Consider the following 14,628-nt stretch of genomic DNA (forward strand, 5'->3'; position numbering starts at 1 on the left):
TTTATCTTGAATCTCCACCTCACCTCCAGCCCTCATTTTCAGAGGGCCGTTGATGATTTCCAATCATCTTCGATAACCTAACTGATGCAAAGAGTCCTGTAATCTCTGTTGTCTTAAAAGTTCAGTGAAGGGGGGTGAGTGTGAGAGGAAAGGAAGATAATTTTGCATAATGAATTCATACAATAACAAGCATCTCGGGTGGAGCAGAGAGCCAGTGAAACTGACCACTCCTCTGTCATTTTCAGTGCCAAGTGCAAATAAAGTGAAACAATTACTCGGAAGACTTTGTTCTTAATAAAAAGCAGTCAGAAAGAACAATACCAACTGGTCAGAGGCAGCCCCAGTCGAAAGTAAATTTCTTTCCATTCCTTTCAGCTCTACAGATGAAGGAATTCCTTTTAAATTCAGGCTTCAGCATCCTAAAAAGTCAGTGAGTTCTGTGTTGACATTATCTATTTAAGGTCCAGATGTACCCCCAGAGGAACTCACCTTCCTCTGCTACTGCACCTTGGCAGGAATTAGCAGATGTGACATGCACCAAGTTCTCTCGTGTGGGCAATCCAGAGCCACAGATGTTAAAATGTCTGGGCTCAGCCACTGCAGCCTTCTCCTCTGCCTCCTACCCACGTCTCCATTGTCTGCATGGCACTGGGCCAGGAACTAGGCTAAGCACTTTCAAAGCAAGGTGCTGCCGTCATGAATAGAAGCCATGTCCTTATGGCTCCCGGGCTTGGGGAAAAAATACTAAAGCTTTTATTCCACAAAACAAGGCAAGAGTTTAGAAGTGGGGTCTAATGGGAGTCGATACTGTAGAAAGAATTTGGATGGCTACACAGGGAAAGAGCCTCATTAATCAGACAAAGAGGCACCCTTCTCCTGCAAAGCCTCAATTTCACTTGCAGGAAAGGAGTATTTAAGGGGTTGTGGCCTGCCCTATCTTTCTCACGTTTCAGACCCACAATAGCTGTCTCTGAGCCTTGCCTTACTGGAACCAGCAACCACAGAGCGTATTGGGTGTGTTGGCCTAGCCATATATAGACTGTATCATTTATGTGTATTTTGATTGTGTCAATTTCTTTCCAAGAGAGCACGGCCAGTTGCCTTTTGCCAAAATAACCAGGCGGACTGTTTTCTCTGCCTATCACGTGATGGTGGTGGCACAAGAACTTGTTTTCGCCTTCTTTTTTGGGTGTTGTTTGCTGTTCCAAGCCAATGCATGACAATTTCAAAAAAAAAAAAAAAAAAAGGAAGGGACAATGGCCATGTCCCAAATGGGAAAACCCCCAGTAGGTTGAGTCCCAGGTTTCTGTCCAAGCAGTCATTTCAGATGTTGCAATCATAGTCTAGCTCCTGGCACCCAGCTCTCTTGCCAACAGTGAGATGCCAAAGCCAAGGTAGGGCTTCCGCTTTGTTTCAGCTACTGGCTTACCTGAAGGTGGCCTGGGGGCCTTCTTCTGGGCAAGCTGCCAGAAAAACACCAGGGAAAGGCTTCTGCGGGACCTTAAGGAACCCTCAGCTTGCTGTAGTGGCAGCCTAGCAGCAGCAGCTGAGATTGCATCCTGAGTAGGGAAGGGCAGGGAGGTCAGGGCCACAAGACTGAAGTGGCTGCCAGAAGGTGAGTGGGTATTATAAGATCACAGACTTAGAGTTGGCAAGAACATTAGAGATCACCTAGAGTAACCTCCTCATCTTTAGAGGAGGAAGCTAAGGCCCCAAAGAGGCTAAAGGTCTCACCCAAGGTCAAACAGTAAATGCCAAAGATAGAATTTGAACCCAAGGCCTGTGATTCTAGATCTAGCAATTTTTCCTCCGCCCTAACCAGAATATTCCTATGGGACTGGAGGAATTCAGGGAAAGAAGGGGCAGTCACTGTTTGCCTATGCTCAGAGTTCGGTGAGTAGCCCCCTTTTCTTTCTCCAGAGGAATATTAGTTGAGGGTATCCAAATTCTCCTTTGTGATTTTGGAGTGGTGTGTTCAGACTGAGGAGAGCTGTCATCTTGCACAGCCCTCCAACTAGGGCTGGCCTCCCAGAGGCTGAGCAGGCAAGCTGCCTCCAGTCTGCAGTGGAACTTGAAGGGACATCTCTCCTTCTAGCCTCAGCCAGATTGAGAGCTTTCTGGGATCAGATTCTCTTTCAAAGTGCTTCTCCCACATTCACTTCTTATATACTTGGGGAGTGGGTACAGAGAAATCTGAAGTATGAAATGTGAAATGAGATCATAAGAATGAAATCATTCAATTGTTATTCTGGTTTCCTAATTCCATCTGGCAGGGCCCAGCCTCATGATGTCATCATTTCTACATGGCTAGGTTAATGCACCACAATTTTCATGAATTACCTTCAATCACTTAAAAGAATTAGCATTTGTTACTGCAGATCACTATTTCAATTATCGGTTGCTTTTTAAGGCTTTAGAAATGCATACCAATGAATTCATGTGACACAATTAGCATTTTAATATCAGATAGCTAGAAAGGACAGATGATGTTGAAGGCAGTTAGCATGGTACTTAAGAAGAGCATTTGGTTTCATCTGATAGTTAACTATAAGTAATGCCCTGTGCTTCCCCAAGTGAAACTTGACCCATCTCTAAGATAAGTTTGAGTAAGACTTTCATTTCCCTTTACTCTTTTTCTTTACCTGCCAATTTGAAAGGGGGCTGGACAAAGGGTCAAGTCCTGGCTTCCAATCCAACCACTGACACTTGATGGCTATGTAATCACTGACAAGTGCCTTATCTCTGAGCCCCTAGTTTTTTCATCTGTGAAAGGATAATACTTCAATTCACACATAAACAGATGAGGTACACAAAGTGCTTTGTAAACTATATATAGGAAAAATATCTATACACATATGTATGTGTATGCATTTGCCGCTAATTTTTGGTTTGGGTTTATTTGCTTAACCACGAGTGGAAAAAGGGAGGATTCGTTGGGAGAGCCCTCAGAAAACAACTGTGGCATAAAAAACCCAAAAGTCATCGCTAAGCATTTGTAAAGAAGAGAGAAGCAATGTTGTAGTTGAGTGACAAGCTTGGAAGACAAGTGAATAATAATATCAACAATAATAACAATGGCTACCATTTATATAGCCCTGTAAGGTTTGCATGTGTCACCTCAAACCCTGTGAAGGAGATTCTATCATCCTCATTTTGCTGACATGGAAAATGAGGCTGAGGGAGGTCACAGGTAATAAGTTTTTGAGACGGATTTGAACTCAGGTCTTGGAGGGTTGTGGAGGAGGACTAGTGGATAACCTTATAGTTGGAGGGGGCGCTTCAAGGGGCATTTTATCACCTTCTAGCCCCTTAGCTCTAACAGCTGCTGCTGTGCCACCCAGAGGTGCCCCTTTGGCTTTGGTATGGACAGCATCAGGCCCAGAAAACAGAGCCCTGGGGAGTGGTCATGCTCTCTACTACATAAAAGAAGAGAAGGCTTTTTCAAAAATATAGGTTTCTTAATTCAGTTTTTAAAAACAAAGGTAAAGCAGGTAGAACAAAGAACAATAACAAAAAAAAAGCCAAAAGAAAATCAAAGGTTTGCTCGGAGTATTGTCTTAACCGGCTGCTCTGGCTCCCGCTCTAACTCAGCTTCAGCTGACAGGCCACATTTAAATATGCTATTATACCACTTCACACCACTTCACTACTAAGTTACCCAGAATGCTAATGACTCATCCAGCTGTTCCAAATTCTCCTGCTCGTAGGCTTTTTTATTACTGGGGAAGAATTGCTCTGCTTGGCATGGCTCTTTGTTGGGGGCAGTCTCTCCTTCCTGGGCCCCCTAGAACAATTGTATTGCTCCCTCTTTCTCACTTGAGTGGAGTCCTCTCTCTTTTTCCAGGTGGAGGCCTGGAATGGCAACTCTTTCTAAGGGAGCTTCCTTCAGATTCTCTCTCAGGGCATGGCTCAGCAACTTTGGCTTTTTAGGTGGCGTATATGATCTTGCCATCATATATGATCTCGCCATCAAATGAGGTTCTAGACAGTTCAACTATTAAACAAAATAAATATAAGTTAAATACAAACGGATTTCTTTCTAGGGCTCAAGTGCTCTGGGCCTCTACAATGAATCGGAATCATCTGTGTGGAGAATGGCAAACCAGAGACCTGGAATGACCCAAAGCATGAAGACGGTGACTGTCCCTCTAATATAGGCCATCTCCCTGGCCAAAGATGTCATCATGCCTCCTGTCCACTTTTGGAATCCTTACATGCCGAAACTCAGTTGGGGGCTTCCCAGTGGAACCCTTCGCTGATCCTGCCACTTGTTAATGCTCTCTTCCCTCCTCACTCTATTACTTGTGTCCCCAGTGGAATGGAAGCTCATTAAGGCCAGGAACACCACTGATGTGTACACACAGAGCAAGGGTTTTATTAGCATTTGTTGAACTGAATTGTTGTACCCCTAATAAAACCATACCACTAATTATATTTTACTGAGCGATGAACAGTATGAACAGTGTATGGATTTTTTAAGCATCTGCCTAGTCAATTAGTTTGAATCTGAATTAAACCTTGAATTTTACAAAATTACTGAACCAAACTCAAACGTCAAAATATTCTCCAAACCAAACCTGAACTAATCCAATATTTCATTTAGCTCAAGTCCCTGGGAATAACACAATCTATTTCCAAATGAAACACAGAATCCCTTAACCAAGCCCATTCCAGGTACTAGTATTCAACCATATAAACTTTATCTCCATAACTCCAAGAATAGAGCCACTTGCCAAACCAGAGCTGCCGTCAACCTCTTCCTCACTGTAGACCAAGTGTATGTCCAAAGGGTTTGCCAGGAAACTCCTTCCCCCAGCCCAATTCTACCATATTCCCCAGCCCTCACTCCCAGCTGCAGTTTGCTGCCTGGCGACAGAAGCCCTATCCACTGAGGTACAAAGCTGTGTCCTTCCCTCCCAGTCCTAGGGATGAAGAGGAGGAAGAGAGCAAGGTGGTAAGTGAAGAGATGAGTGAAGCAACGGTGAGGAATCTCAAGGCCTGGGGAGGGGATCTGGAGGCCTAAATACCCAGGCACCTTTCTTTCTGACTAACTTACCATTTAGTGTGGAGTGGGTCTTCACAGTAACAAGTATTATTCTTGGAGCAAACCTCAATCTCAATCTCAGTCTTTTGGCCCTGAGAGTTCAGCTCTTGCAGGAAGCTGTAGCTGAAATTGCTGGCAAACAGTTTTTTTTTTTCCCATATCCTTTCTTTGGTTTTAGCTTCCACTATCCTGGTCTTTCAAGCTTTCAAAACCGCATCCTTGGGGGCAGCTAGGTGGCGCAGTGATTAGAGCACCAGCCCTGAAGTCAGGAGGACCTGAGTTCAAATCCAGCCTCAGATCAAACACTTGACACTTACTAGCTGTGTGACCCTGGGCAAGTCACTGAACCCCAATTGCCTAAAAAAAAAATGCTCACTCATTCTCACCTCTCTCTGATTTCTACCAACTTCTCTTCACCTGCTTATAGGGGAAACCTTCACCCTTCTTCCCCTCAACAAATTTTCAGCACCCCTTTATGTGTTATCTTCCCTCCATAGAAAGTAAGCTCCCTGAGAGCAGGGATTGTCTTTCTTGCTTGTATTTGTATCCTTAATGTGCACAGTACCTAGGCACACAGTAAGTACAAAACAAATGCCCTATCTACCTATATCAGCAATTGGCCACAGACTCTGGGGACTTTAAAAAGCTAAGTCCTGGAGACAATTGGACAGTCCAGAAGATCCCACGTGCATTAGGTCAGGAGAGTTGAGATGCATTAAGGAAGAATCTAGCACTTTAGCATTGGGGGTGAGGGGGGCAGGGAGGGAAGGGAACCCTCTTTCCCCCATTAACCATGCCACTCACCCAGAAGGAGGAATCAGTCCAAGAGAGTCCCAGAAAGTAGAAGGCACAACTGAGGGGGGAGACATGTACTCTTCAGACAGACACAGATACAGAGACACAGTTGCTCAAGGGAGGAAGCAATGTGTAGCAGCAGAACCTCAGGCAGCAGAAAAACTATATACTCACAAGAGAGCTAGCACCGGCAATTTAGAGAAGAGCTGCAGAGAGGAGCAGAGCTGGGGAGCCCAACTGAATGGTCTGCCCCAGCAGAGCTGCTCCCTACGGACTCCATCGGAAGAACACTGGAACCCTGCAGTACGAGACTTGCGAGTTGCCTTGGCCACACGTGTTCTCTACACACGTGCCTTACCACTAATATAGTCTTAAGCACATGCCCACTTTTCCAATTGTAACTATGGAAAAGCATACCCCAGGTTTAGGGGGTGATGTTTTGTAGCTACTGTTCTTACAATACCCTTTGATTTGAGCTAACTGTGTCCACTGGCTGACTATTAAAGATAAGCACACTTGTGAGGGGCTCCTGAGCTACAAGTCTAAGAAGTAGCCACCCAGAAGACAGCCTAGCACCCAAGGCAGCAGCCATTCTCCAGGGAGCCTGCCCGCTCAAACTAATTGCAAGCTGGGGTAATTCCCCTAAAAGAAGTGCTAGATTCATTTTTGTTAAAAACCCTGTTTTGTAAAAGTGAGAGTTCGTACCCAGGTTCGATAATCTCCTCTACTATTTGCTAATGTGTGATCCTGGGTAAGTCTCTTCTGTCTCTAGGTTTCCTCAATTTCTTCATCTGTTTTGAAAAAAAGAACCCTTCTTCCCTAGGGCCCTACCCTCCTGAGGGCAGCTGCTGCTCACATAACACTATTACAGGGAGGCCCCATCCATGTTTCACTTAACTCTCTGCTCTCATACCACCTCCTCAATGCCAACATAAAATCTTCCTTTCCTGACCTTCCCTCCAGTTCTGGAACCACTAACTATGATCAAATCAACTTTGGCATTGTTCCTGAATGAGACGTGCCCATTCACGGTGGCCCCAACTAGAACGTAAGCTCCAAGGAGGTCAGGGATTGTCTTTGTGGTTGTATTTGTATCCCTCACACTTAATGAATACTTTTTCATTCATTCATGCAAAATGAAGAAGTTAGACTAAATGACCTCTGACCTCCTTTCTTGCTCTAAATCTGATTCCAAAGATCCCAGGATTCAAGAGGGTAAAATATGCTATATTAAGATTCACATTATTAAAACCAGTTTTTCCATAATTATAGACATTTCTTATTATCTCTAATACTGTTACTTCAAACTCTTATTTAAATAAAACCAAAATAACATTTATTCATCAAATACAAAATGTTGAGAAAAATCTCTACCTACTCAACTTCTGGTTGAGTTCTAACACCCCCTGACTACATGCTATATAAGTCAGTGAAAATTCACAGATGTTCCTCATCCACACTTATGCATGAATAGGGCTACCAAAATCAACATTAAAAAAAAGCACTCTTTCCTCTTGTCTTTCTGGCCATCTGCCCATAAAGTTGCACATCAGTAAGAAGTTTCTAGAATAGAATACTCACCACTCAGTGACCCTATGTCCCAAACATCTTTCTCCTAACTGTTCAATAGGGTTTTTATGATGACATACTTAGTCTAGAGCTTCCTGCTGTCTTGCTATACATAAGAGCACTCTTCTGAGCTCTGGGTGATACAAAAATATAAAAAAAGATATGGTCCATGCCCTCAAGGAGCTTACAATCTAGTAGGGGAGATGAGATGAGGTGTGTGCATAGATAATCCTAATCTGAATTAGAATATGAGAGCAAATGAAGATTATAAAATACCATGTCAGTTCCGAGAAGGGAGAAATCATTTCCAGCTTGCAGGGTGTGGGTAACTTAGAAAACTTTACCAACTCCATTTGGTCTGTAGCTCTCTATCTTGCCCTGAACTAATCCTGTTTGTATTATAGCCCGAACCCTGTCTGCAACGTTGCTTTCTGCTGAAACAGTAAGTATCCAAAACAGTCCTGTCTATTAGGGCAGGGTTATAAGAGGTAACTAACCTGAAGTAGAGCAGTTACTGTTACTAGCCCTAACAACACATCCTGTCCAATTAAGGAATACTACATTCCCTATTCCTCCCCTGTAAGCCCAGAGCAACAATCAATCGCTATCCAATCCAGACACACCCCATACCCAATTCACCTCCAGCCTAAATTGAAACCTATATAAGCTTTGTCCTTTTGTTCCTCAGGAGAGTTTCCACCCTTGCAGGTGGGGCTCCATTGCTGGCAAACTCAATAAGTCATCCTTGGTTCCTAAATTTCTGGTTGTGGTTCGTTAGGGCACTGACAATTTTTCCCACAAGGGAGACAGAAGGGAGATGAGGGAAGGCTTCTTGAAGAAAGTGGCATTTCTACTGGAATTTGAAAGGTAAGCAGGTTGAGATGGGGAGAATGGTGGAAATATTTCACATGTATCTGTTCCTGGTACCCAGCACCCAGTAGGCTTCACATTTTAATAGCAACAACAACACCGGCTAGCATTTCTATAGCATTTTAAGGTTTGTGAAGTGCTTTACAAATATCATCTCATTTTATCCTCAACAATCCTGTGAAGTAGGTACTAATGGATAAATGAGACTCTCAGATTTGGTGCTGAAAAATCCTGATCTGTGACAGCTCATTCTATCTAGCTGCCTATATAGACCCACTATGCTTCACACTGGCCATCTTCTTGCCATCCGGCCTACATGTCCCACACCTTCCATCCCCTTCTACTTATTGCCCTGGGAACAGCAATTAAATACAAGTCAATGCTTCCTCTGCTTCAGGAAAAGGCCTGACAATTGACTACTATATGTCCCCGTTCACCATTTCTGTAACTCCACAAAGAAAAATTTCCTTTCTTGGCCACCACTTCCCTATATATGATATCTCTCTATTACATTACAAGCAACTTGAGGGAAGGGTCTGAGTCTATTTTATCTTCGTATCCCTAGCACAGCGTGGAATTGTCTTTGGAGGCAGGAAGAAGTGAATTCCAGCCCTACCTCCTAGATAAGAGTATGTGGCACAGGAGATTGTGTGATTTTAAACAAGTCATAATCTTTAGACATCTCTAAGACCTGGAGAAGACACTAACCTGCATTGGATGAGGGTATTTCCTATACCAATGAAGTCACTGGTAAAGTACCAATCCCCGATTTGCACGGTGCCTGACACATAGCAGGTACTCAATAAATGCTTTTTTCACTCATTCATTCATTGGCTATACAGAATAAATATAAAACAAATACAAGGTAGTTTAGGGAGGGAGATCATTAACAGTGTGTGGGCAGTGGAAGCAGGAAAGGTTTCATGTAAAAGATAGGATTTTGGGGTGGCTAGGTGGTGCAGTGGATAGAGCTCTGGCCTTGGAGTCAGGAGGACAGGAGTTCAAATCTGGCCTCAGACACTTGACACTCACTAGCTGTATGACCCTGGGCAAGTCACTTAACCCCAATTACCTCACCAAAAAAATAAATAAAAGGTAGTGTTTAGGAAAAAAATAAAGGATTCTCTGAGGCAGAAGTGAGAAGGAAAAATATGCCAAGCAAGGATGGCTAATGCACAGGCAAAGAGACCAGCGATTCGAGAAATCATGAAAAGGCCAATATGTGTTTGGAACCTGATTTTCACCCAGCATATTAGCTATTGCTCCTATACTTCGCTTGTCTGCAAGAGTCGACATGAATGCTCTCTGTCTTTCTCCAAGTCCTAATAAAAACATGAAGCAGACCAGGAGTCAACCAGCACAAATCCCTGAGATACCTCACCTCCTTCCAAGCTGAACAGAACATTAACGATGACTCCAAGTCCAGCGATTCGAACAGTTCCAAATCTGCTTGATCAGACTCTCTTCTAGCCCATATCTCTCCATTGTTTCCACATTAATCATATGAGACATTTTATTACTGGATACTGAATTTCTTGCTTACACACCATCTGTTTCTTTCGCTTCTCCCTCTCATACTGCTGTATGGAGCTGGAGGAAATCATGCAACTAGGCTACTACAACAAAATTCTGACTAATTTTAACTAGGCCTTCACCACGGCAAGACAATACTGTTACTCCTTTTATCCTAATTGATTCCATGTCCCACTTCCCCACGAGGCTGTCGAAAACCTCCTCTTCTCTCCTCAAGCCTCCTACACCATCTCCTCCCCCTCATCGCTAAGGTGAAGAACTTGATCTATACTTAACTGAGAAAATTGAGGCCATTCTCCATGAGCTCCCTCTTTCTCTTCTCTATATGTCAAATCTTCATGACATAATCCTCTTTCCCTCCTCCTTTACTCGTGTCTGTGATAATAAGTTTATCCTTCTCCTTGCCAAGGCCAACTCTTTTACGTGAACCTTACAATGCTCTCTGACCTTCTGAGCAGATTGTCCTCATGATCACCTTAACCCTAACCCCTTTCTCTCATCTTCAATCTCTCTCTCTTCTGACCCCTTCCCTGCTGCCCAAATCTCCTCTAAACACAAAAAAATCCTCCTTAGGCCTGAGTTCACTACAAATTTATGTTACGTGACCCCAACTGGTCCCTCACTGTGCTAAGGCAATCCTTTTACACCTCCCTAATTGACTCATTATCCCACTCACCACAGCAGCTTTTCCAAATCTGTCATCCCTTCTCAAACTTCCTATGAGTCCACCTCCACCCACCCAGTCAACTGAGAATCTTGCCTCATTTCACTGAAAAAAATGAAGGCCGTTTCTCCCTCTTTTCCCCTCCTCTTCATCTTCTATTGCCCAAATGCCTTCTGCCATTATCTCCACCTTCACTGCTATCTCACATAAAGAGATAGCCCTTCTTGCCAAGATAAACCTCTCTTCCTGCACAAGTAATCTCTTTTTTTTTAGTTTTCAACATTTACTTCCACAAGATTTTGAGTTCCAAATTTTCACCCCATCTCGCCCCTCCCCCCACCCCCACCCCAAGATGGCATGCATTCTGAATACCCTTTCCCCTAGTCTTCTTTCCCTGCTATCTCTTCCCCCTTTCCCCTTCTATTTTCCTGTAGGGCAGGATAGATTTCTGTACCCCATTTCCTGTATTTCTTATTTCCCAGTTACATGTGAAAACATTTTTTTTAAACATGTTTTTTTTAAACTTTGGGTTCCAAATTCCAAATTCCTTAGCCCTGGCAAAAAGATCCCTGCAATCCCCCTCTGATCAGCCACTCAATTCCCCCTCAGTCTGTGGGCCAGAAGCACAGAAGGCAGTCACTGCCCTCGGGGCAGCTGAGATCTAGCTTCTTCTCTCACCACAGTCACAGACTTTTCCCACTGACCTTCCACGTTGTCTTTGGCATTCCTGGGTTGAGAAGTCTGGAAACCGCCACAGCTGCCCAAGATTCAGTCCTCTGAGGCCTGCTCCAGGGTCGCTGGGGCCTGCGTGCCCATGCCGCACTGCGTTCCTCTCGCGGCCCGGCGCGATATACCTTTCCGATCAGCCATCCAGGTTGTCTTGGGCTGGAAATTTGTTTTACTCTGGTTTTTTGTGGGTTCTGCTGCTTTAGAATTTGTTTAGAGCCATTTTTTGTAGGTATTTGGAGGGGTTTGGGGGAGAGCTCTAGCAAGTCTCTGCTTTCCCTCTGCCCTCTTGGCTCTGCCCACCCCTGTACAAATAATCTCATTCCATCCCACCTTCTTCTGCAGATTGGCCCCTCTATCACTCCTGCCCTCTCATTTATCTTCAGTATCTCCCTGTCTATAGGCTGCTTACCTACTGCCTAAGAGTCACCTGATTCATCCATCCCTGTTAGCTGGAGTCCTAGATCTCACCTCCATTTTGTGTCTAAATAACTAACAAGGCCAACTACATTTGATGCCTCCCCTTCGTTTCCCCTTCCTGTCTTTGCAGATAGGCTTCCAAGTCCATCATTCAACTGAAACTGCTCTCTCCAAAGTTACTAAAGATCTTTTAATTACCAAATCCAGTGGCATTTTGTTAATCCCTATTCTTCTTGACCTCTGTGCAGACTTTGACACTGTCAATCACCCTCTTCTCCTGGTTAATCTCTTCTCTCTAGATTTTCATGAGATTACTTTATCCTGGTTTTTCTCCATGTGTCATATGTCTCCTCAATTTCTTTTGCTGGATCTTCATCCAGAACACACCCACTGAAGGTAAGTGCCCCCTGGGACTCTGTCTTGGGCACCCTGTCTTCTCCCCCTATGCTCTTTCACTTGGGGATCCCATCAGCTGCCATGAATTCAATTACCACCTCTGGTCTGGTTCTCAGATCCAACCTCTCTCCTAACCTCCAGACTCACATTTCCAACTGCCTATTAGACATCTTGAAATAGATGTCTAGTAGACATCTTAGCCTCAACTTAGCCAAAACTGAACTCATTATCTTTCCCCCAAAAGCATCCCCTCCAATTCCAAATTTTTCTGTCACTGCTGAAGGTGTCACCATCCTCCCAGTCACCCACACTTGCAACATAGGTGTCATCTTCAAGTCTTCACTGTCTCTCACCCTTCCATATCCAATCCATTGCCAAGGCCTATTGATTTTACCTTCCTAGCATCTCATTTGCCCCCTTCTCTCCTCTGATACTACCACCACCCTGGTGCAGGCCCTTATTACCTCACACCTGGACTACTGCACTAGCCTGCTCATTGGTCTCTCTCTATGCCAGGCTAATCTCTCCTCAGCTGTCAAAGTGATCTTCCTAATGTGCAGGTCTCAGCCCCACCCCCCAAAAACTCCAGTGGCTCCCTATCACCTCCAGGATCAAACATAAAACCCTGTTTGGTCTTCAAAGCCCTTTATAAGCTGCCCTCTCCACCTCTGCAATCTTTTTCTACTTGATACACCACCTCCTCTCACCCCACATACTCTGTGGTCCAGTGACACTGGCCTCCTTGCTATTCCCTGAAGAAGACGCTCCCCTTGCCACAGTCACTGGCTAGCTCCCAGGCCTGGAATGCTCCCCTCTCCTTATCTCCATCTCTTGGCTTCCTTCAAGCCCCAGTTAAAATCCCATCTTCTACAGGAGGCCATTCCCAATCCCCCTTAACTCTATTATTTTTTCAAACAAATTGTATGTATGTATGTATATACACACATATATATATATACACATATATACATATATATATATATAGAGAGAGAGAGAGATGGACAAGAGTCTTTGCTTTAAAAAAAAAAAAGAAAGAAAAACATCAGAAGAAGAAAAGGAAAATGGTTAATCCTGTATAGAAGTACACATAGTCCTGTACAGAAGTCAGAAGAGGGAGAAGACACACATACACACATACAAACACACAAGATGAAAGGAAAGGAGGCAGAGCACCTGCTCCATGTAGGTTTCTAGCAGTTACTTTTTAAAGGGTTTGCCCAGAGCTCAGCAGGGTGTGTATTCAATGGGTTGTGGATGTTGGGTTCTCCTAGAAGACTCTGGGTAGATAATAGGATGGTCCTGACATTATAGAGGGCTGACTACTTGTCCTTAAGGATTTCCAAGGATATTCTGCTTTGGATGTCCACACTGGGATGGTGACAGGGTGTGACAAATTGCACAATGGGAGCATTATATGGGTAGCTACTGGGGAAGAGCTTATACTTCAGGTCTTGATAATACTGTCTCAGCTGCCCACATGGATATTTCAACCCTTTTGAAGAGATTAACTCTGGGAAGGCAGAAATTCCTTTGTCTCTGGACATCATTAAGGTCATCGATTACTACACTTGCTGGTGGACCTAAGGACTCTCAGCTCACTGCCTAAGGCTTGGCCCCCTTGGGATTAGGGATGGTGGTAGGGGCCAGTTCTGGAAGACCAAAGGGGACAGGAGCTAGAGAAAGAAATACCCAAGTGGCAACAGCAGGGTTCCAGCCCTCCCTCCTTAATTCTAGTGCCTTATCTCTGTTGATTACTTCAAATGTGTCCTGTATATAGCTAGTCTGTACATTTTCAGTCATTTTGCAGTCATGTCCAACTCTCAGTGACCCCATTTGGGGTTTTCTTGGCAAAGATGCTGGAGTGGTTTACTATTTTCTTCTCCAGCTCATTTTACATATGAGGAAACTGAGGCAAACAGGGTGAAGTGACTTGTCCAGGGTCACACAGCTAGTAAGTGTCTGCACCCAGATTTGAACTCAGGAAGATGAGTCTTCCTGACTCCAGGCCTGGCACTCTATCCACTGTGCCACCAAGCTGCCCAGTTTGTACATAGGCGTTTGCATATTGTCTCCCCCATAAGATTGTAAGCTCCTTGAAAGCAGGGACTGTCTTTTGCCTTTCTTTGTATCCCCAGTGCTTAACACAGTGCCCAGCAAATAGTAAGCATTTAATAATCTGTGCTGACTGACTATCATCCTATATATTTTCTCCCCTTCAGAGCTAAACTTGTAGGAAAAAAGCTACCTACAAGGCTCACTCCCACTTCCTCTCTTCTCACTCATTTCCTTTGCAATCTGGCTTCCAACCTCATCATTCACCAGAAACTCCTCTCTGCAAAGTTACTAATGATCATTTAATGGACACATCTAAGGACCTTTTCCTAGTCATCATTGTTCTTGACCTCTCTGCAGCATTGAACGCTGCTGACCACCACCGCCTCTCTAGTTTTCAGGATACTGCTCTCTCTTATTTCTCCTTCCCGTCTGACCACCCCTCAGGTTCTTTTCTAGTACATTATCCATATGGCATCCCCAACCTGTGGTTGTTCCTCGAGGCTCTGTCCTGGGGCCTTTTCTCTTCCTTCTTTCTGCTCATTTACTTGGTGACCTC

At 44.2% G+C, this 14,628-nt stretch overlaps 1 pseudogene; it reads right to left on the minus strand.

Moving 5' to 3' along the window:
• Nucleotides 1-1,343: 1,343 nt before the first annotated feature.
• LOC114026153 lies at nt 1,344-13,573 on the minus strand (annotated as a pseudogene).
• Between the last annotated feature and the right edge of the window lie 1,055 nt (nt 13,574-14,628).

This window comes from Vombatus ursinus, unplaced genomic scaffold, assembly GCF_900497805.2.
Source record: "Vombatus ursinus unplaced genomic scaffold, bare-nosed wombat genome assembly UNPS02004691.1, whole genome shotgun sequence".
Taxonomy (NCBI): domain Eukaryota; kingdom Metazoa; phylum Chordata; class Mammalia; order Diprotodontia; family Vombatidae; genus Vombatus; species Vombatus ursinus.